At 39.0% G+C, this 22,416-nt stretch overlaps 1 protein-coding gene across 3 annotated transcripts in view; it reads left to right on the forward strand.

The window, feature by feature from the left end:
• The window catches only part of ZNF292 (zinc finger protein 292), a 107,348-nt gene that overhangs the window by 20,558 nt on the left and 64,374 nt on the right, over positions 1-22,416 (forward strand). Inside the window, exon 1 of one of the 3 annotated variants that reach the window (XM_077162375.1) lies at positions 8,184-8,275. The exons of the other annotated variants lie outside the window; for them this stretch is intronic. The gene's annotated coding sequence lies outside the window, so the exon portion shown is untranslated. Of the gene's footprint in view, positions 1-8,183; positions 8,276-22,416 lie in introns of those variants that run through there. 3 annotated transcript variants of the gene reach the window in all.

Below are 22,416 nucleotides of genomic sequence, written 5' to 3' on the forward strand. Positions count from 1 at the left end.
AAAGAAAACCAATAAACACATCCTCACCAAATAAACCTACTCTTAACCTCACCCCATTATTTAACTCTCCTGTTGCTGTGGTAGTGCTTGCTAATGGTTTCCTTTTGAACATAGCACATAGCATGCAATAGCAGTTTTTCCCCTGTACCCTGGACTTAAACACTCTTTATTCAAGAAACATATCTTTGAATTAATTCTTGCGAAAACTTAATTCTTATTTCTAGTGTTAATCAGTGGGACACGTAAATCTATACAACCCCTTTCAATCTTGTTCATCTTCAATATGGTAATATTACTTATAGACCCACTAGAGAACTACCTTCACTCCTATCTGTTCCCTTACATTGGTGTTCAGCCTCATTAGCTAATGGTTCGCCCACCTCTAGCTCCTATGTATCTCTTAGTGCCCTATATTCTGTAATATAAGCCTCTGATTATACCTTTATACTAGTTATAAAAGTGGAATCATATAATTTCTGTCCTTTTGTGTCTGTCTAGTTTCACTCAGCATTATGTCTCCAAGGCTCATCCATCTTGTCATGTGCTACAGGATGCCATTTTGTCTTACTGCTGCATAATGTTCCATTGTGTGTATATACCACATTTTGTTGCTCCACTCACCTGTTGATGGGCATTTGGTTTCTTTCCATCTTTTGGTGATTGTGGATAATGCTGCTGTGAACATCAGTCTGTTTGTGTCATTACTTTCAGCTCTTTGGGTATATACCAAGTAGTGCTATTGCTGGTTCATAGGGCAACTTAATATTTAGTTTTCTAAGGAACCACCAAGCAGTCTTCCATAGTGGCTGCACCATTATACATTCCCACCAGCAGTGCATGTGTCCCAGTTTCTCCACATCCTTTCCAACATTTATAGTTTCCTGTTTGTTTAATAGCAGCCATTCTTATAGGTGTGAGGTGGTACTTCATTTGTAGTTTTGATCTGCATTTCCCTTATAACCAATGAAAATGAGCCTCTCTTCATGTGCTTTTGAGCCATCTGTATTTGCTCTTCAGAAAAATGCTTATTCATATCTTTAGCCCATTTTATAATTGGGTTATTTTGTTCTTTTATTGTTGAGCTGTTTCATTTCTTTTTGTTTACAGGAAATCAAACTTTTGTCCTATATGTGATTTCCAAATATTTTCTCCCATTGAGTTGGCTGCCTCTTCACCTTTTTGACAGTCTTTTGAGGTACAGAAGCATTTGATTTTGAGGAGTTCCCATTTATCTATTTTTTCTTTGGTTGCTTGTGCTTTGGGTTTAAAATTTAGCAAGCTACCTCCTAGTACTAGGTCTTGAAGATGTTTCCCTACATTTTCTTCTAGAAGCTTTATGGTGCTAGTTCTTATATTTAGGTGTTTGATCCGCTTTGAGTTAATTTTTGTATACAGTGTAAGGTTAGGGTCCTCTTTCATTCTTTTGGCTATTGATAACCAGTTCTCCCATGCCCATTTATTGAAAAGACTATTTTGTCCCTGGCAGTGGTTTGAGGGGGGGCAGAGGGTGGCTTTGTCAAAAATCAGTTGACCGTGGATTTGGTGGTCTATTTCTGCACTCACAGTTCAATTCCATTGGTAAATTCTTCTGTCTTTGTGCCAGTACTATGTTGTTTTGACCACTGTGGCTTTATCTCAAGTTTTGAAGTTAGGAAGTGGGAATCCTCCCACTTAGTCATAAATTCTCTCACTGATTGTTGTCTTTACATATTTTCATCTCCCCCTCATTTTTGAAGGATAATTTTGTTGGATTTAGAATTCTTGGTTGGCAGTTTTTCTCTTATAGACTCTTAAATATATCATATCACTGCTTTCTTACCTCTGTGGTTTCTGCTGAGAAATCCATACATAGTTTTATTGGACTTCCCTTGTATGTGATGCATTGCTTTACTCTTGCTGCTTTCAAAATTCTCTCTCTTTGAGAACTGACAATCTGATTAGTCAGTGAGCTGGAGTATGTCTGTTTGCATGTATTCTGTTTGGGGGTACTCTGTACTTTTTAGATCTGTAATTTTTTTTTTTTTTTAAATTTTTTTATTAATCAAAAAAAAGAAAAGAAATTAACACAACATTTAGAAATCATTCCATTCTACACATGCACTCAGTAATTCTTAGTATCATCACATAGATGTATGATCATCATTTCTTAGTACATTTGCATCGATTTAGGAAAAGAACTAGCAAAACAGCAGAAAAAGATATAGAATGTTAATATAGAGAAGAGAATTAAAATAATAATACTAATAAAAAATATATATATATAAAAAGGAAAAAGAAAAAAACAAAAACAAAAGATACAAACAAACAAACAAAAAACCATATTTCAGGTGCAGCTTCATTCAGTGTTCCAACATAGTTACATTACACTTAGGTATTATTGTGCTGTCCATTTTTGAGTTTTTGTATCTAGTCCTGTTGCACAGTCTGTATCTCTTCAGCTCCAATTACCCATTATCTTACCCTGTTTCTAACTCCTGCTGGTCTCTGTTACCAATGATATATTCCAAGCTGATTCTCAAATGTCGGTTCACATCAGTGGGACCATACAGTATTTGTCCTTTAGTTTTTGGCTAGACTCACTCAGCATAATGTTCTCTAGGTCCATCCATGTTATTACATGCTTCATAAGTTTAGTCTGTCTTAAAGCTGCATAATATTCCATCATAGGTATACGCCACAGTTTGTTTAGCCACTCGTCTGTTGATGGACATTTTGGCTGTTTCCATCTCTTTGCAATTGTAGATAATGCTGCTATAAACACTGGTGTGCAAATGTCCGTCTGTGTCTTTGCCCTTGAGTCCTTTGAGTAGATACCTAGCAGTGGTATTGCTGGGTTGTAATCCATTCTGCCATTCTATGTCTTTTGATTGGGAAATTCAGTCCATTAACTTTTAGTGTTATTACTGTTTGGATAATATTTTCCTCTACCATTTTGGCTTTTGTATTATATATATCATATCTGATTTTCCTTCTTTCTACACTTTACTCCATACCTCTCTCTTCTGTCTTTTCGTATCTGACTCTAGTGCTCCCTTTAGTATTTCTTGCAGAGCTGGTCTCTTGGTCACAAATTCTCTCAGTGACTTTTTGTCTATAAATGTTTTAATTTCTCCTTCATTTTTGAAGGACAATTTTGCTGGATATAGGAGTCTTGGTTGGCAGTTTTTCTCTTTTAGTAATTTAAATATATCATCCCACTGTCTTCTAGCTTCCATGGTTTCTGCTGAAAAATCTACACATAGTCTTATTGGGTTTCCCTTGTATGTGATGGATTGTTTTTCTCTTGCTGCTTTCAAGATCCTCTCTTTCTCTTTGACCTCTGACATTCTAACTAGTAAGTGTCTTGGAGAACGCCTATTTGGGTCTATTCTCTTTGGGGTGTGCTGCACTTCTTGGATCTGTAAATTTAGGTCTTTCATAAAAGTTGGGAAATTTTCAGTGATAATTTCTTCCATTAGTTTTTCTCCTCCTTTTCCCTTCTCTTCTCCTTCTGGGACACCCACAACACATATATTTGTGCACTTCATATTGTCATTCAGTTCCCTGATCCCCTGCTCAAGTTTTTCCATTCTTTTCCCTATAGTTTCTGTTTCTTTTTGGAATTCAGATGTTCCATCCTCCAGTTCATTAATTGTAGCTTCTGTCTCTTTAGATCTACCATTGTAGGTATCCATTGTTTTTTCCATTTTTTCTTCTTTGTCCTTCACTCCCATAAGTTCTGTGATTTGTTTTTTCAGATTTTCTATTTCTTCTTTTTGTTCAGCCCATGTCTTCTTCATGTCCTCCCTCAGTTTATTGATTTGGTTTTTGAAGAGTTTTTCCATTTCTGTTAGTATATTCAGCATTAGTTGTCTCAGCTCCTGTATCTCATTTGAACTATTGGTTTGTTCCTTTGACTGGGCCATATCTTTAATTTTCCGAGCGTCATCCATTATTTTCTGCTGGTGTCTGGGCATTTGATCAGATTTCCCTGGGTGTGGGACCCGGCTGGTTGAAAGGTTTTTCTGTGAAATCTCTGGGCTGATTTTCTTTTCCTGCCCAGTAGGTGGCACTCGTGGCGCTCGTCTGTCTGCGGGGCCCACCAGTAAAAGATGCTGTGGCTCCTTTAACTTGCCAATCCAAATCTCGCAGTCGGCCCGGGAAACCGCGCGTGGAGGGGGGTGGGTCGCCGGCCGCCGCGGCTTGGGGGAGTGCCGGTCCAAATTGCCCAGCTGGCCCGAGACGCCAAGCGTGGCGGGAGGGCCCCACTATCCAACGTTCCCAGTCAGACCGGGGAGCCACGTGCGTGGAGGGGACCCCAGACGCCAGCCACCCCAGCCGGGAAAACATGCACCCCTCGGGTATCTCACAGCAGTGGATTCTCCCTACCCGTTCAGCCGTTCCAGAATGGGGTACGCTGTCTTTTTTGGTCTCTGTCGTGACTCCGGGAGCTGTTTTGTATTGTTTCTGTTTCTTTAGTTGCTTTTCTGGAGGAGGAACTAAGACCCGCGCGTCTTACTAAGCCGCCATCTTCCTAGATCTGTAATTTTATGTCTTTCAGAAGAGATGGGAAATTTTCACTGATAATTTCCTCCATTAGTCTTTCATCCTCCTTTTCCCTCCTCGTTTCCTTTTTTTTCCCTCCTCTTCTCCTTTTGAGACACCCACAGCATGTATATTCATGAGCTTCATGTTGTCATTCTGTTCCCTGAGACCCTGTTCATATTTTTCCATTCTTTTCCCTTTATTTTCTTTTGTGTGTTGGATTTCAGATGTCTAGTCCTCTAGTTCACTAATCTTTTTTTCTCCCTTTTCAAATCTATTGTTGTACGTTTCCATTGTTTTTTCCATCTCTTCTACTGTGCCTTTCATTCCCATAATTTCTGGATTTTTTTTTTCAAACTTGTGATATTTTATTTTTGTTCACCCAGTGTCTTATTTTTGTTCTCCCTCAACTTGTTGATTTGATTTTTGATAAGATTTTCTATGTCTCCTCCAACATCCTGAATTATTTGTTTCAACTCCTGTATCTCATTTGAATTGTTAATATTGTATGACTGGGCCATATCTTCAAGTTTCCTAGTATGACTCATTCTTTTTGGCTGGCATCTAGACATTTGATTTCCTTAATTAGTTTATTCTGGAGATTGTTTTCACTCTTTTACCTAGGATTTTCTTGATATTCAGTACAACTTATTCTAGATCTCTAGCATAGGTTCTGTTTAACTGATCAGAATTTTTCAGTTCTTGCTTTTTTTTTTCCCTTGTCCTGCCTATATGGGCCCTTTTTTTTTCCCCCCAATGATGGTCACTTCAGATATTATAGTCTCCAGTTAGATTTTCCCAGACTAGACTGGCCCAAGTCTCAGGAGGAAAGAGTCACCAGCATTAGTTTTCCCTGAGAGTGAGACCCAGCAGGTTGACAGACTTTCCTAAAAAGCCTCTAGATTCTGTGCTTTTCCTTTCCTGACCAGCCTGTAGTGCTTATCTGCCTGTGTCTTCCCATCAGCGTGAGGTGGTGCCTATAACTTCAGTAGACTCTTCTTACTAGGAACGTGGTTGAGACAGAAGAGAGGTTGTAGGCTGTCCTTATTGTAACAGTTTTCCGGTCCCTGGGGCCTGAAATCCTCAAGGAGAAATTCCATTTAAGTTGGGCCCCACTTTTCCCTTGGGAAAGATGCACTCTTTAGGGAATTAACTCCTTTCACCTGACTAGTTCTTCAGGCAAGCATAATTCCACCCTTGCTGGGGCACTGTCAGAGTCTGAGAAGGCTTCCAGTTCTATTTCTTGAGCAGTTAAGAAGTAGAGAAATGAACAACAAAAAAGCCTTTATAGAGCAGGACCCTTGTTCCTTGGGTTTTGTCAATCAGGACCTTAAGTTGTAAGCTTAAGAGGCTCTGTGTATCTCCAGGTTCTATGTGCTGCCTTTTCTTGGGGTCTAGCCCTTTTGCAGTGTTTTGTGTTGTCCTGCTCAAACGCCTCTTCCCCCCGTCAGACCCTCCCCCTCTCTGTGGGGACTAAACTCCTAGTATCTTTAGTGCTTATTCCAGGTTTCTCTGTGCTGGGGGCCTATTTTCAGCAGTCACAATTTTTAAATTAATTCCTCAAGTGGAGCTTGGTTGAGCCAAGCCCTTGCTGCCAGTAAAGTCTGTTTCTTTTCCCCTGGGGAAACCAGCCTACAGTACTCTTGGGGGAGGGGCACTGGCCTCTGTGCCTAGAGGAGCTTAAGTTCATACGTGGTCTTAGCCAGTCCACTTGGTCCAGACTGGTATGTGCTGTGTGTCCGATCACTACAGTTGTTCCTGGCTGTTTCCTGATTGTTTTTAAAGTTTCATAAATTTTGCCATTTTTCATGGTGAAATGATATTTCCTTATTGCTTTTGATTTTTATATTCCTGCTTACTGGGGAGGTGTTAGAAAGAAAGCCAGGTTTCTTTCTAAACATTCACCTGATTGTGGAGAAGAAAAGAATTTATTCATGATCTTGCAAGAACGGGTAACCACGAAAAAAATGATGATGGTTGGTGCGTCAAGGGATAGAATGGCACAGAATTTATACCCTAAGCCTCGCATGCAGGTCCTTCCTTTGTTTCTCTGCTGGTTGGATACTCCAGAGGTTACAGTCTATCCAGGTAGTCCAATTCAAATTTCCTGTTGAAGGTTCCCACTTTTGATTATGCTTTACATTTCAGTGACCCTGGCCATTACTTATTTAAACTTGTTTTTACCTATATAAGGATTTGGCACAATTCTAGGCTTGTGTCAGAGGGCACTTTTCTTTTTCTGCCTGCAAGACCAGTCTGAACCATTTTGTAGCCCTTTCTTTAGTTAATTCCATTTCTCTCATTCTGCTCCATCTTGTATGAAGGCTAAACTTTATTTTCTTCTTACAGGAGGTTTGAGAATTTCTTTTGATAGACATATGCTTTTGCTTCATTTGTGGGATTATCTTTTTTTTTTTTTTAAGTCTCCTCCTACTTTTCCTTCTGAATTTTTAAAAATCAGTTGTAAAACTTTTGTATTTTGGGGTATTCGTTGGCCTGCAGAAATCAAACCCTGTCTCATACCAAAAAAAAACCTTAGATGGATTAGAGATCTGAGTATAAAAAAAAATTAGAGGAAAATATGGAATTTTTTTATAGTCTCAGAATGAAGAAAGCCTTCTACAAAGCAAAGTACAAAACTTAGAAACTGTAAAAGAAACACTGGTTGATTTGATTGCAAAACCTTTTAGAATATCTTTATGGTGGAAAAAATCATTAAAATGCAAACAACAAATCAGAAGAAAATGTTTGCAACATAATGTTTTGTTTTTATGGTTTTGGGGATTATTTATCACAGTAATGAGCTATGGTTTCTTCTCATCTATATTTGTTTATAAGTGAAGAATCTGAGGACTTTTGTTATATGAGGAGGTTCAATAAGATCTCAGGTAGTCTTTCTAGGTGTAACACAATGATTCTGTGACTTCTTAGAAAACCAAATATATATATCTAGATGCATTTTTTTAGAGTTAAGGGTTTTGTTTTACCATAATGAAAATAGCCTTTTCTGGAAAAAAAAAAAAAGTCACTCGAAATTTTACCATTATCAGATAACATCTGGTGAGTTTACTTACATGCATGTTGTTATACATTCTGGTATGCATTATGTAATTTTGCATGAAAAGACCATTTTAACATGTTTTCTTTATCATTTTCAGCCCTGTGTATGCCCCACCCCATCTAGGAAACTCTTTTATCTTAGATTTGGGCCCTTTCACATTTTTTGCTATTCTCCTGTAATACTGTATACATACATACATATAGATACACACACACACACGAAGTTGCTTTCTTCAGTTCTGGTTTTTAAAAAATGGAATCATACACATTTTTGCATTTAATTTTTCATTGAACAATGTCTCTTGTGAATTTTCCTGATTGCTTATGTAATATTCCACAGTTTAGCTGTACCAGAATTTATTCATCACTTCTTCACTGGTAGACATTTACTTTGTTGCCAGTTCTTGGCCACTATGAACAGTGTTGTAATATCACTGTATTGTAACTCTCTATTGATTCTTCTATTTCAGTTGCTGGATTCCCAGGTGTCTTAATGGATAAGGAATAGATGCTACTAAGAATGCCTTCTCTGACTGCTATATAAGAACTCTTGAAACGAAAGTGAAATTTTAAGTACTAATTTGTCTCAACAAAATCTAAAAACCAAGATGAAGCAATAAAGGAGGGAGATAATACTTTCCAAAGGCCAGTTGAAGGAAGGAGGAAATATAAGTATTCTAAACCCTTAAAGGTAGAGATCTCTTCTTTGAGGGATAGAGTATGGGAAACTGAGTATGGAAGACTAATTCATGTAATGCCTGAAAAAGGACAGTATCCATTATCAGAATGAAAAAAAAAAAGTAGTATAGATAGAGAAAAGGGGGGGAATAATCTTAAATAAATGATAAACATGGAAGGAATAAAATAGGATACTAGTCATTTCACTAAATGTGCATAGTCTTGAGTTTACTCTTAAACAGCTTTTTATAAGGGCTGTTTTTTTTTTTTTTTTTCACTTAAATGGTTAACAGTAATAGACCTAGCATGAACCCTTATTTTGTTAGGTAGCAGAAGAAAGATAAGATGAGAACTATGAACTGTCCGTTTACGTAGTTCTTACTATGCCCCAAGCACCATTTAAGGGTTTAATATATTTTAATTAAAATCTTACATCAATACTAATGAAGTAGATGCTTTATGAACACTGCTGTAAAGATGAGGAAACTGATGCATAGACTACCAACTTATTCAGCATCAGTAGACGGTATAGCTGAGGTTCGAGTCCTGGCATTCTGGCTCCAGTCTGTGCTTTTAACTAAAATTCTACTTTACTTCTCTGTAAATAAAGAAACAGGGAAGCAGTACTTTCCAAATGACAAATGTGTGATTTTACAACATGCATGGGTAAAAGAGGCATTCCAATGGTGAATACAAGTATACTGATGGGTATTAGTATAGCCAGATATATCAATGAACAAAAAGTTCATTAATGTGGTTTCCAGTTCAAATTGCAAATAATCTCTAAAATTGACCACTTTTTAAGATTTTAATTAAAGTTTCAAGCACTGTTGTCTGAAAAGACTACTAAAATTCTCTGCCCTTTTCCAACTGCATATCTGTGGCTGTGTCAGGCCAAATTTTCTTCATGTATTTCAATGAAAATATAAAAGATTGAATGAAAAAGAAGATATGAAATGCAACTGGAATCAATTAAGTCAGACATTAAAGAAATTTTGCAAAAATAAAAAAATAACAATGCCATCTATTTTTTTTGTTTAAAAAATAATTATTTTTCATTAAATGTTAACTTTTAATAAGTTTATATATAATAATAATGGGTTTATTATTACTTTAAAATGAATGTATAGGTAAGTTTTTAATTCTCAGTTGTATTTTCTAAGGTGCTATCAATAAATAACCTGCATAACAAAAGCTTCTTGGGCTCTTCAGTAATCTTTAAGTATATTAAGGAATTTTGAAACCAAAAAAATGTGAAAACCACTGATGGGAGACATAAAGAAATTGCATAATACATCCAAACTTGCTAACTATATTTAGAAACAACTTTATACCCTTAATATAGACTGTATTTTTTATGTGTCCCTGGATATTTTACAAAAATTACTTGATCAAAAATAAAAACCTTAATGAAATTTAAAACTAAAAAAAAATGTTTTATGAGCCACATTCTCATGACCATAGGATAGTAATATTAAAAGAAAATTCAAGAAGTGACAAAAAAATAAATCTCAATACTTAGAAATTAGGAAAATATTCCTTGACAACTTGAATCAGAGAATATTGAAAAGAGTATTACAAACTGTCTATAGACCACTGAAAGAGCGAATACTTAATATCAAAATTCAGTCACAGTGAGAGTAATATTTATCTTAAGAAACTAGAAAATAAAACAAATCAAGTGTATTAATAAAAATAAAGCTGAAATCAATGAAACTGCAAAAAATTTTTAGAAAAGATTAAAAAAGAAATTGATTCCTTGAAAAAATAATAAAATAAATAAGTTTTTTGCAGTTCTCACCAGTGGGGGGAATAAAAGAACACAGATAGACAAAACAGGAATGAGAAGACAATTGCAGCTCCAGGGGAGATTGAAAGAACTATAAGAGACTTCATATGCTGTATTAGCAAACTTGAAACCTAGAATAATTGGAGGAGTTCTGTATAAAATACAAAGTACCAAAATTGAACCAAGAAAAATCAGAATAGACTGTAGTTAAATTTTTAAAAACTGTTCTAGGATGGGCCATGATGGCTCAGCAGGCAGAGTTCTTGCCTACCACGCCAGAGACCTGGGTTCGGTTCCGGGTGCCTACCCATGTGAAAAAAAAAAAAAGCTATTCTAGACCACAGGGAAAATAAAAATGGGAAGTGCCCAAATTCACTTTACAAAGTAAAAATAACTTTAATAGCAAAACCTAACAGATAAGGTTAAAGTGAAAACTATGGGCCATTCTCACTTATAAAAGTGTATATATGCAAAAATCTAAGTGAAATATTAGGAAATAGAATCTAGTAATAGATCAGAAATAATTCACTTATAACAAGGCAGATTTTGTTGCAGGGATTCCAGATTGGTTTACTATCTGGAAATATACCCATATAATAAATTGAAAGAGCTGCTTGTATATCAGTAGATGGTAAAAATGGCATTTGGTAAAGTTCAGCCACCATTCCTAATAAAAATTCCAAGTAAAGTATGAGTGAAAGGAAATTATCTAAACATAAAAAAAGACTAATATTCAAAAACTTGAAGGAAATAACTTTAAATGGCAAAACACTAAAATCTGCTTCATTGAAAACAGGATATAAATGGAGATACTTGTTATTGCCGTTACTATACATTGTGTTAGTGGTTTAAGACAAAGTGAAGTGTTAAACTATTCAAAAGAATAGCAAAAGAATTTGCAGTGATAGGTAAACAATGATAGGGGTAGAAGTATATATTAGTGGGCAAACTAGAGACTAGGAATTTAAATTTTAATACAGATTGGGAAGTTAATGTATAACAACATATAGTGTTCAATGCAGTGGGAAAAGTTTAATAAAAGGATGTTTGTGTATTGAGCAAATATAGTTAATAAAGGGATGTTGGTATAAATTGGGTATTTAAAGAAGAAAATAAAAGTAGATTGCCATCTTACACCACATACAAAACTACCTTTAAAAGATGGATTAAATATTTAAATACAGACAGTCCTCACTTTGTATATTAGTGAGGTACTGGAAAAATGACCATGTCAGCTGAAACTGTGCCATGTCATCTGAATGATTGATGAGAAAATTTACAGTTTTCCTGCGTAAAAGGTAAAAAAAAATTTACCTTTAAAATTTTTATTAAACCATTAAAAACTCAGTTTAAATCATAAATGTATATGGAAATGAAAATAATAATAAAATAGTACAAAGAAATTTAAAACATTACAAACTTTAAGAAGTAAAGTGTTTTATTTCTTTCTAAAAGCTTACCAACACTGAATGACGGGTGGTTTGGAGGTAGAATGCTCGCCTTCCATGTGGAGAACCCATGTTCGATTCCTGGACCATGCACCCCCCCCAAAATAAGCTTACCAAGACTAGTTTGAATGGTGTTTCCTTCTCTTGGAACATGTGGCGAGTAGCTCTTTCTGTGCCTTGTCAAACTGTCATATTCTTTTCTTAAGTTTGTATCAGTTTCCAACCATTTTGTACTTTCACTTTTCAATATCATGAAACATCTCTGAGATTGCCTGTAATTTGAAGGATTTTTGCCAGCGTCCTTCCTCTGGGACATCTTCATTCTTTTCATCACAACCACTTTCCAGTGTTGTTTCCAACATTGTCATTTTTTTTGTTTCTTTGCTACACTTTACTCTTTGTTGGCTGTTTTTCTCCTTTGATTATTCGCTTTTGTAAAATGTCATGGGGGTTTATCAGTAGGTCACAAGGAGGCAGCACAAATACACACTTTGCTATCTGTGTGAGATGAGTAACATTCCCAGTAATCAATTAGACTTTGAAAGAAGTGATGTAATTGGTCACTTATTTTGATGTGCATCTCTTATCTACATATTGATTTGTGGGCTGAAGAGCTAATGGCAAAGTCTGTACTTTAGCCAGTTTTTTTATTATGATTTGAGCTATGTTGGGGAAATTGATATTATTTAAATAAACCATGGCAATTGATCTTCATGCTTGTCAGAACCATGCACAAGCAAAGACAGCTTACACACACACATACACACACACAAATCTTGCTAGGTGTTCAGATAAGTGTCTGGGGCACCTTCCTTCTGAAGACTAGAAACCCAGAATGTATTAAAGGAAAAGATGAACATATTTCTTTCATAAAAATAAAAGCTTTTATGACAAGAATAGGGTCAATAGGCAAAACAGTAGATCCTGAAATAATTTTCAGGATTTGTTAAATAAAAATCTAAAATTATTTATAAAACTGGTGAAAGGTAAAATTAAAAAAAATTAGTTCTTGTAATATGTGAAATTTTGTGAAGAAGCAGGAAGGCAATCAATCAATCTGATAGAGAAATTGGCAGGGAAATAGATAATTCATGGAAGAGTAAACCCAGATGGCCAAGAAACAAGAAAAGAGGTCAGTCACATATCAGATAAGGGTTAATATCCAGAATATATAAAAAGATTTCTACAACTCAACAACAAAAAGGCAAACAACCCACATGAAAAATGGGCAAAAGACTTGAATAGACACTTTTCAGAAGAAGAAATACAAATTACTAAAAGGCATATGAAAAGATGCTCAGTTTCACTGGCTGTTAGGAAATGCACATCAAAACCACAGTGAGATATTATCTCGCACCTGCTAGAATGGCCATTTTCAAAAAAGAACCAAAACAATTGCTAGAGACGTGGAGAAAAGGGCACACTTATTCACTGTTGGTGGCAGTGCAGTGTAAAATGGTGCAACCGCTCTGGAAGGCAGTTTGGCGGTTCCTCAAGAAGCTAAGTATAGAATTGCCATATGATCCAGTAATCCATTACTAGGTATATGTTCAGAGAGACTGAAGGCAGGGACACAAATGGACATTTGTACACTGATATTTGTAGCGGCATTATTTCACAGTTGCCAAGAAATGGAAACAGTCTATATGTCCATCAAAAGATGAGTGGCTAAACAAGCTGTGGTATATGAATAATGGGATATTACGCAGCTGTGAGACAGACTAAAGTCATGAAGCATGTAACACCGTGGATGAACCTTGAGGACATTATGCTAGGTGAAATTACCAGAAGCAAAAAGATAAATACTGTAGAGTCTCACTAATGTGAACTGATATTAATGCATGAACTTTGACAGTTAAAGTCAAGAACACAGGTTATCAGGAGATAGAAGGAGATTGGGCATATGGTGCTGAAGGAGTACAGAATGCAACAGGGCTGATTGTAAAGATGCAGAGATGGATAGCAGAATACTGTCTGATGGTAGCATAATAATATAAGTACACTGAATGAAGCTGAATGTGAATATGGCTGAGGGAGAAGGGCTGGCAGCGTGTATGACACCAGAAGGAAAGATAGGGGATAAAGACTGAGATGGTATAACTTAGAAATGCCTAGAGTGGACAGTGATGATGATTAAATGTACAAATACAAGAATGTTTTTGCATGAGAGAGAACAAATGAATGTCAGCATTACAAGGTGTTGAAAATGGGATGGTATCCAGGAAAATGTACAATCATTGCAAGCTAGGGTCTGTAGTTAACAGTAACATTGTAATATGCTTCCATTGAGTGTAATAAAGGCAATATACCAAAATTTAATGTCAATAGAGGGGAATGGGATTTGTGGAAGAAAGGGAAATGTCCTTGTATAGATTGTGGTGGAGAAGCCATGGTTATTTGATTATACTAGGAACCACTGATTTTTTAAATTTAGGTTGGATTGTATGATGTGCTAATAAAATTGTTTAAGAATGAATAGAGATACAAGTGCTGGAGAAAATGTGGAGAAACAATTATCTCTTCACTGTTGGTAGGGAAGAAGAGTGGTGCAGCCCCTCTGAAGGGCAGTGTGGTGAGGCTAGAGGTGAGGTTGCCATATGATCCTGCAATCTAATTGCTAGATTATATACCTGGAGGAACTGAGAGTGGAAACTGGAGTGGACATTTGCATACTGTTGTTTATGGTGGCACTATTTGCAATGGATGAAGATGGCTGTATTAGTTAGGGTTCTCTAGAGAAACAGAATCAACAGGGAACACTTGCAAATATAAAATTTATGAAAGTGTCTCACGTGACCGTAGGAACGCAGAGTCCAAAATCCACAGGGCAGGCTGCGAAGCCGACGACTCCAATGGATGGCCTGGACGAACTCCAGAGGAGAGGCTCACCAGCCAAAGCAGGAATGCAACCTGTCTCCTCTGAGTCCTCCTTAAAAGGCTTCCCATGATTGCATTTAGCATCACTAATTGCAGAAGACACTCCCCTTTGGCTGATTACAAATGGAATCAGCTGTGGATGTAGCTGACGTGATCATGACCTAATCCTATGAAATGTCCTCATTGCAACAGACAGGCCAGCGCTTGCCCAATCAGATGAACAGGTACCACAACTTGGCCAAGTTGACACCTGTCCCTAACCATGACAGTCCACCCCTTGTCAACTTGGCACATATATATATATATATATATATATATATATATATATATATCACCTTAGACCATACTTAATTTCCAAATGAAAACAAATAAGCACACATTTTTTCTTTTACCTGACAATACTCAACTGTCCTGCATATAACTGGAAACACATTAAATCTCTCCAGAATAGCGTGCAAATCCTTGGGCAACATTCATTCTTAAACTTGATATCTTACAACTTAAATAGTATAACACAAACAAAACAGCATTACAGTCCTCGTTTCTGTAACTGATCACGTGGTCGAAGTTCATATTTATCACTACCTTCTTCCACTACCCATTCCATGTTCCCTTTCCCCTCAGCAAGCACTTCAGCTGGCCGTGGTTCTTTGCCTGGTGCAGTGACCCAAACCTTCATTCCTGAAGTCTCAGAGCCATTAGTGGTCCTGCCTGGATTGTGTTGTTGCAGTTTTCCATTGATTTTAATCACAGGGCATGGTAGTACTAATAGATGCCCCAGGGGATCTCCTATATTCCAAGAAAACTCTTCTTTACCTCCGTTATGTAGTTGCAGTCCTACTTCCTTCTGATAGTCAGGGTCAGTTACCCCAGACAATAATGTAATCCCCTTCTTGGTGTGTTGATCCAGAGGCATAAGTAGCCCAAAGTCGCCAGGTGGCAATCTTAACTTCCAGTTCAGTGGTATCACTGTTGTTTCTCCTGGAGAAAGCACACCCCATTTTGGAACTAAAACCTGTAGACCAGCAGAACTCAGGGTAGCAGGGACAGGAAGCAAAAATTTTCCTAGTGGATCACTAGGAGTAATAGTGAGTGGCACCACACCCATTTCCACCCCTTGGTTCCTGGACCCATGGATCCTGGCTATGGGAGAAACAGCACCATACAGTGGACGCTGATTCAGAGCATACACAGCTTCCTGGAGAACATTACCCCAGCCTTTCAAGTTTTTGCCACCTAGTTGGCACCGTAATTGAGTTTTCAAAAGGCCATTCCACCGTTCTATCAATCCAGCAGCTTCTGGATGATGGGGAACATGGTAAGACCAGAGAATTCCATGAGCATGTGCCCATTCCCGCACTTCATTTGCTGTGAAGTGTGTTCCTTGATCCGAAGCAATGCTATGTGGAATACCATGAAGATGGATAAGGCATTCTGTAAGCCCACGGATAGTAGTTTTGGCAGAAGCATTGCGTGCAGGGAAAGCAAACCCATATCCAGAGTATGTGTCTATTCCAGTTAGAACAAATCGCTGCCCCTTCCATGAAGGGAGTGGTCCAGTGTAATCAACCTGCCACCATGTAGCTGGCTGGTCACCTCGGGGAATGGTGCCATATCGGGGGCTGAGTGTGGGTCTCTGCTGCTGGCAGATTGGGCACTCAGCAGTGGCTGTAGCCAGGTCAGCCTTGGTGAGTGGAAGTCCATGTTGCTGAGCCCATGCATAACCTCCATCCCTACCACCATGACCACTTTGTTCATGAGCCCATTGGGCAATAACAGGAGTTGCCGGGGAAAGAGGCTGACTGGTATCCATAGAACGGGTCATCTTATCCACTTGATTATTAAAATCTTCCTCTGCTGAAGTCACCCTCTGGTGTGCATTCACACGGGACACAAATATCTTCATGTTTTTAGCCCACTCAGAAAGGTCTATCCACATACTTCTTCCCCAGACCTCTTTGTCACCAATTATGGTCTTTCCAAGTCCCTGACCATCCAGCCAAACCATTAGCAACAGCCCATGAGTCAGTATACAAATGCACCTCTGGCCAGTTTTCCTTCCAAGCAAAATGAACAACCAGGTGCACTGCTCGAAGTTCTGCCCACTGGGAGGATTTCCCCTCACCACTGGCCTTCAAGGATACCCCAGAAAGGGGTTGTAATGCTGCAGCTGTCCACTTTCGGGTGGTACCTGCCTATCGTGCTGAACCATCTGTAAACCAGGCCCGAGTTTTCTCTTCCTCAGTCAATTCACTGTAAGGAACTCCCCAAGAGGCCATAGCTCTGGTCTGGGAAAGAGAAGGTAATGTGGAAGCAGGAGTGGAAACCATGAGCATTTGTGCCACTTCTTCATGTAACTTACTTGTGCCTTCAGGACCTGCTCTGGCTCTATCTCGTATATACCATTTCCACTTTACAATAGAGTGCTGCTGTGCACGCCCAACGTTATGGCTTGGTGGGTCAGACAACACCCAACTCATGATAGGCAACTCAGGTCTCATGGTAACTTGGTGGCCCATGGTTAAGCGTTCAGTCTCTACTAAGGCCCAGTAGCAGGCCAAAAGCTGTTTCTCAAAACGAGAGTAGTTATCTGCAGCAGATGGTAAGGCTTTGCTCCAAAATCCTAAGGGTCTGCGTTGTGATTCTCCTACTGGGGCCTGCCAAAGGCTCCAGACAGCATCTCTATTTGCCACTGACACTTCCAGCACCATTGGATCTGCTGGATCATATGGCCCAAGTGGCAGAGCAGCTTGCACAGCAGCCTGGACCTGTCGCAGAGCCTCCTCTTGTTCAGGTCCCCACGCAAAATTAGCAGCTTTTCTGGTCACTCGATAAATGGGCCGGAGTAGCACACCCAAATGAGGACTATGTTGTAACCAAAATCCAAAAAGACCAACTAGGCGTTGTGCCTCTTTTTTGGTTGTGGGAGGGGCCAGATGCAGCAATTTATCCTTCACCTTAGAAGGGATATCTCGACATGCCCCACACCACTGGACACCTAGAAATTTTACTGAGGTGGAAGGCCCCTGTATTTTTGTTGGATTTATCTCCCATCCTCTGACACGCAAATGCCTTACCAGTAAATCTAGAACAGTTGCTACTTCTTGCTTACTAGGTCCAATCAACATGATATCATCAATATAATGGACCAGTGTGATGTCTTGTGGGAGGGAGAAACGATCAAGGTCTCTGCGAACAAGATTATGACATAGGGCTGGAGAGTTGATATACCCCTGAGGTAGGACAGTGAAAGTATATTGCTGACCTTGCCAGCTGAAAGCAAACTGTTTCTGGTGGTCCTTACTAATAGCTATTGAGAAAAAAGCATTTGCCAGATCAATAGCTGCATACCAGGTACCAGGGGATGTATTGATTTGCTCAAGCAATGATACTACATCTGGAACAGCAGCTGCAATTGGAGTTACCACCTGGTTGAGTTTACGATAATCCACTGTCATTCTCCAAGACCCATCTGTTTTCTGCACAGGCCAAATAGGAGAGTTGAATGGGGATGTGGTGGGAATCACCACCCCTGCATCTTTCAAGTCCTTAAGAGTGGCAGTAATCTCTGCAATCCCTCCAGGAATACGGTATTGCTTTTGATGTACTATTTTGCTTGGTAGGGGCAGTTCTAGTGGCTTCCACTTGGCCTTTCCCACCATAATAGCCCTCACTGCACGAGTTAGAGAACCAACGTGGGGATTCTGCCAGTTACTCAGTATGTCTATGCCAATTATACATTCCGGAACTGGGGAAATAACTACAGGATGGGTCCGGGGGCCCACTGGACCCACTGTGAGACGGACCTGAGCTAAAACTCCATTGATCACTTGGCCTCCATAAGCCCCCACTCTGACTGGTGGTCCAGAGTGACGTTTTGGGTCCCCTGGAATTAATGTCACTTCTGAACCAGTGTCTAATAATCCCCGAAATATCTGATCATTTCCTTTTCCCCAATGCAGTTACCCTGGTAAAAGGCCGTCAGTCTCCTTGGGGAAGACTTAGAGGAAGGTTAACAGTATAAATTTGTGGCAGTGTAACAGGTTTCTTCCCCATAGGGACCTGGCCTCCCCTTCATTCAAGGGGCTCAGGGTCTGTAAACTGTTTCAAGTCTGGAAATTGGTTAAGGGGCCATGACTCTGTGTTTTTGTAATTCAGGTTAGACTTCTGTTCCCTTGACCTAGAACTCTTTTGTTTATACAGCTCCAGCAAGAATTTAGTAGGCTGCCCTTCTATTGTATTTCTAGGCACCCCATGATTTACTAGCCAATGCCACAAATCTCTGCGTGTCGTATAATTTTGATGCCTCCTTTGAGTTTGTTGTCTATTATAATACCCACGTCTACCCTGTCTTTGGTGATTAAGTGCTGCCACCTGGCTTCTGCCAACTCGGGATCCTGTCATCCCCATTGTGTTTAAGGATTCCAGCTCAGTGACAGCAGTTCCTACAGTAATATCTGACCTACAGAGAAGTGCAACCACAGAGCTCTTGAGGGATGATGGTGCTAGTCTCACAAATTTATTTCTCACTGTTCTGGTAAAAGGTGCATCTTCTGGACATTCCTGGGGTGTAAGAGCAGGCTTTGCATGATAAATCCACTCTAACATCCCAATCTCTCTAAGCCTCTGGATCTCCTAATCTACATTATACCAGGGCAGTTCTGGCATTTCAACCTCAGGTAATGTTGGCCACCTTTTGATCCATGTTTCAACCAACCACCCAAACAAGCTGTTAACACCTTTTCTAACTGCTCTAGCTATAACATTGAATGCAGAATCTCTGCTTAGTGGGCCCATATCAATAAATTCAGCCTGATCCAGCCTTATATTCCTCCCACCATTATCCCACACTCTTAAAATCCATTGCCGCACATATTCCCCTGATTTCTGTCTATATAAATTGGAAAACTCACCCAGTTCTTTTGGAGTATAACGTACCTCCTCATGTGTGATACTTTGTACCTCACCTTTAGGGGCCTGTTGGGACTTTAGTCTAGTTATAGGTCTAGAAGAAATGAGGGGTTGTGGGGGTGGGTCATGAAAAGAATTAGAAATATCTTCCAAGCCATTTGCTTCAGGGCTTTCATTTGCAGTTTCATCTGGTGAAACAGGATTAATAACTCTAGGGCTAATCCCTTCAGGAGGAGGTTGGGTGGCCAATTCCTCAAGGCAGGCTGGAGGTGGGGTGGCTATGTCCTCAGGGCAGACTATTACAGGGTTATCTAAAGAAGGCTCAGCATGGTCTAGGGTTTCAACCTCACCCCCAACATCATTATCAATCCATATGTCACCATCCCATTTTTCAGGGTCCCACTCCTTTCCAATCAATGCCCTCACTTTAACGGCAGACACCATGCAAGACTGAGATTTCAGTTTACGTTGTAAAGTTGCTACTCTAACAATAAGATTCTGAGTCTGATTTTCAGAGATCTCAAGTCTACGGCTACAGGAAATAAAATTTTCCTTCAGGATACTCAGAAACCTCTTCATCTTTCAGACGGCACTTAAGCTTCTTGTTTGAAGCCTTAAGCCCATCCCTTTCACCCTTTAATGTAGACAGTGTATCTAACAACAACCAACCAACATCTCTATAACTCTTATTTCTACAAAACTCTGTAAAGGTGTCAAAAACATTATCCCCCGGAGTCTGGCTTCGTACAAGCGAAGCATTAGGAGAATCGAATGATGATATTTTGACTATCTCCTTTGCCAACTCAGTCCATGGATTGGGAGTGTCATTCTGATTACGGTAATCAGAGTCCTTAGTGTCTCTGAGCCCAGTCAGAGTAGAAAACCATTCATAAAAACCCATTTTTAAGATTCTGTTTCTTAAGAACCACTCCTGGTACCAAGATGTATTAGTTAGGGTTCTCTAGAGAAACAGAATCAACAGGGAACACTTGCAAATATAAAATTTATGAAAGTGTCTCACGTGACCGTAGGAACGCAGAGTCCAAAATCCACAGGGCAGGCTGCGAAGCCGACGACTCCAATGGATGGCCTGGACGAACTCCACAGGAGAGGCTCACCAGCCAAAGCAGGAATGCAACCTGTCTCCTCTGAGTCCTCCTTAAAAGGCTTCCCATGATTGCATTTAGCATCACTAATTGCAGAAGACACTCCCCTTTGGCTGATTACAAATGGAATCAGCTGTGGATGTAGCTGACGTGATCATGACCTAATCCTATGAAATGTCCTCATTGCAACAGACAGGCCAGCGCTTGCCCAATCAGATGAACAGGTACCACAACTTGGCCAAGTTGACACCTGTCCCCAACCATGACAATGGCCTAAGGGTACATTGACTGAAGAATGAAAAGGGGAACTGGTATATGGATACAGTGGACTACTGAGGGCCTGCAGGAAGAAATGAAGTTGTAAGGCATGCAGCTAGGTAAATGAATCTTGAGGACTGTATGTTAAATGTAATGTCAGAAACCAAAAGACAGATATTATCATGCCTCACTCATATGGACTAAATATAATGTACAAACTTGGAGAATTGAAGTCGAGAGCATGGGTTATCAGGTTGGGGCTTATTGTAAAGGTTCCTAGATTGTAAACTCTTAACAGCATCTCACATCTGTTCTGGAGTTGTAACCGTTAATTCTAAATTCTTAGATGTTGAGTTATTTGTGTATAACATGGTCACTCAAGTATTTGTTTGACACATTAGACTTAGAGTTCTGAAGCTATGAAAGTCAGTATTACCCCATTTAGCAACTGTTAAAAAATTGAATAAGTGATCAGACTTCAACTAGAGATATGAATGAAAGTGATCTGGATAGGACTAAGGTAAATCAGAATATAGGGTAAAGGATGATATGGTCTATATTTTAAAACTTCAACTTCTGTATGAGCCCAAAGAAAGAGATGTTCATTTTGTGCAGACTTTATATTTTGGGTAGAGAATTATCTGTTTGTAGAGCATGAGATCTTGTTGGTTTGTACAGATTATGATGATGCCTCGATATATTCCAAAGTAATTTGGGCAGAGAATAAAGTGTTTGCAAAATCCTCTGGGGACTGGGGAGAAAGGAAGAAATATTCGACTTCTCTGTCTGGGGGAATTCCTGATAGTGTTGCAACCAGTGTGGGAAACAAATTCAATAGGCTGAGCTCTCAATTTTGCAACTTGCCCCTATGAAATTTATTCCTTCAAAGAAGAAGCTAACCCTACTTATAATTATGAGTCACCCCCAGAGAACCTCTTTTGTTGCTCAGATGTGACCTCTTTCTCTAAGCAAACTCAGCAGGTGAACTCACTGTCCTCCCCTTTATATGAGACATGACTTCCTGTGATATAAGTCTCCCTGGCAGTATGGGGCCTGACTCCCAGGGATGAGCTGGGACCTGACATCATAAGATTGAGAAGGCCTTCCTGACCAAAAGGGGGAAGAGTGAAAGGAAACAAAAAGTTTCAGTATCCTGGAGATTATTCTTCTGCATTATGTAGCTATCCCTTTTTAGTTTATGGTATATTGCAGTGTCTAGGGTAAGTACCTGAAACTGTTGAGCTGTTTTCAGTAACCTTGATTCTTGAAGACAATTGTGTAACTGTATAGCTTTTACAGTGTGACTGTGTGATTGTGAAAACCTTGTGTCTGATGCTCCTTTTTTTAAAATTTTTTATTAATTAAAAAAAATTACAAGAAACACAAACATTCCCAACACATACACTCAGCAATTCACAATATCATCACATAGTTGCATATTTGATGCTCCTTTTATCCAGGGTATGGACAGATGAGTAAAAAAATATAAGGGCAAAAATTAAATAATGAGGGGAGGTATAAGGGGTAAAAAAAAATTGAGTAGATTGCAGTGCTATTAGTTAGTGAGAGGGAGGAATAAGGGATATAGCATGTATGAGTTTTTAAATTTCTTTTTCTTGTGTTATGCAAGTGTTCTAAAAATGATCATGGTGATGAATGCACAGCCATGTGATGCTATTGTGTGCCGTTGATTGTGTGCTTTGACAGATTATATGTACAGTAAGATAGCTCACTAAGAATACTGAAAAAAAGAAAGATCAGATTC

The sequence above is a fragment of the Tamandua tetradactyla genome, chromosome 5 (assembly GCF_023851605.1).
Source record: "Tamandua tetradactyla isolate mTamTet1 chromosome 5, mTamTet1.pri, whole genome shotgun sequence".
Taxonomy (NCBI): domain Eukaryota; kingdom Metazoa; phylum Chordata; class Mammalia; order Pilosa; family Myrmecophagidae; genus Tamandua; species Tamandua tetradactyla.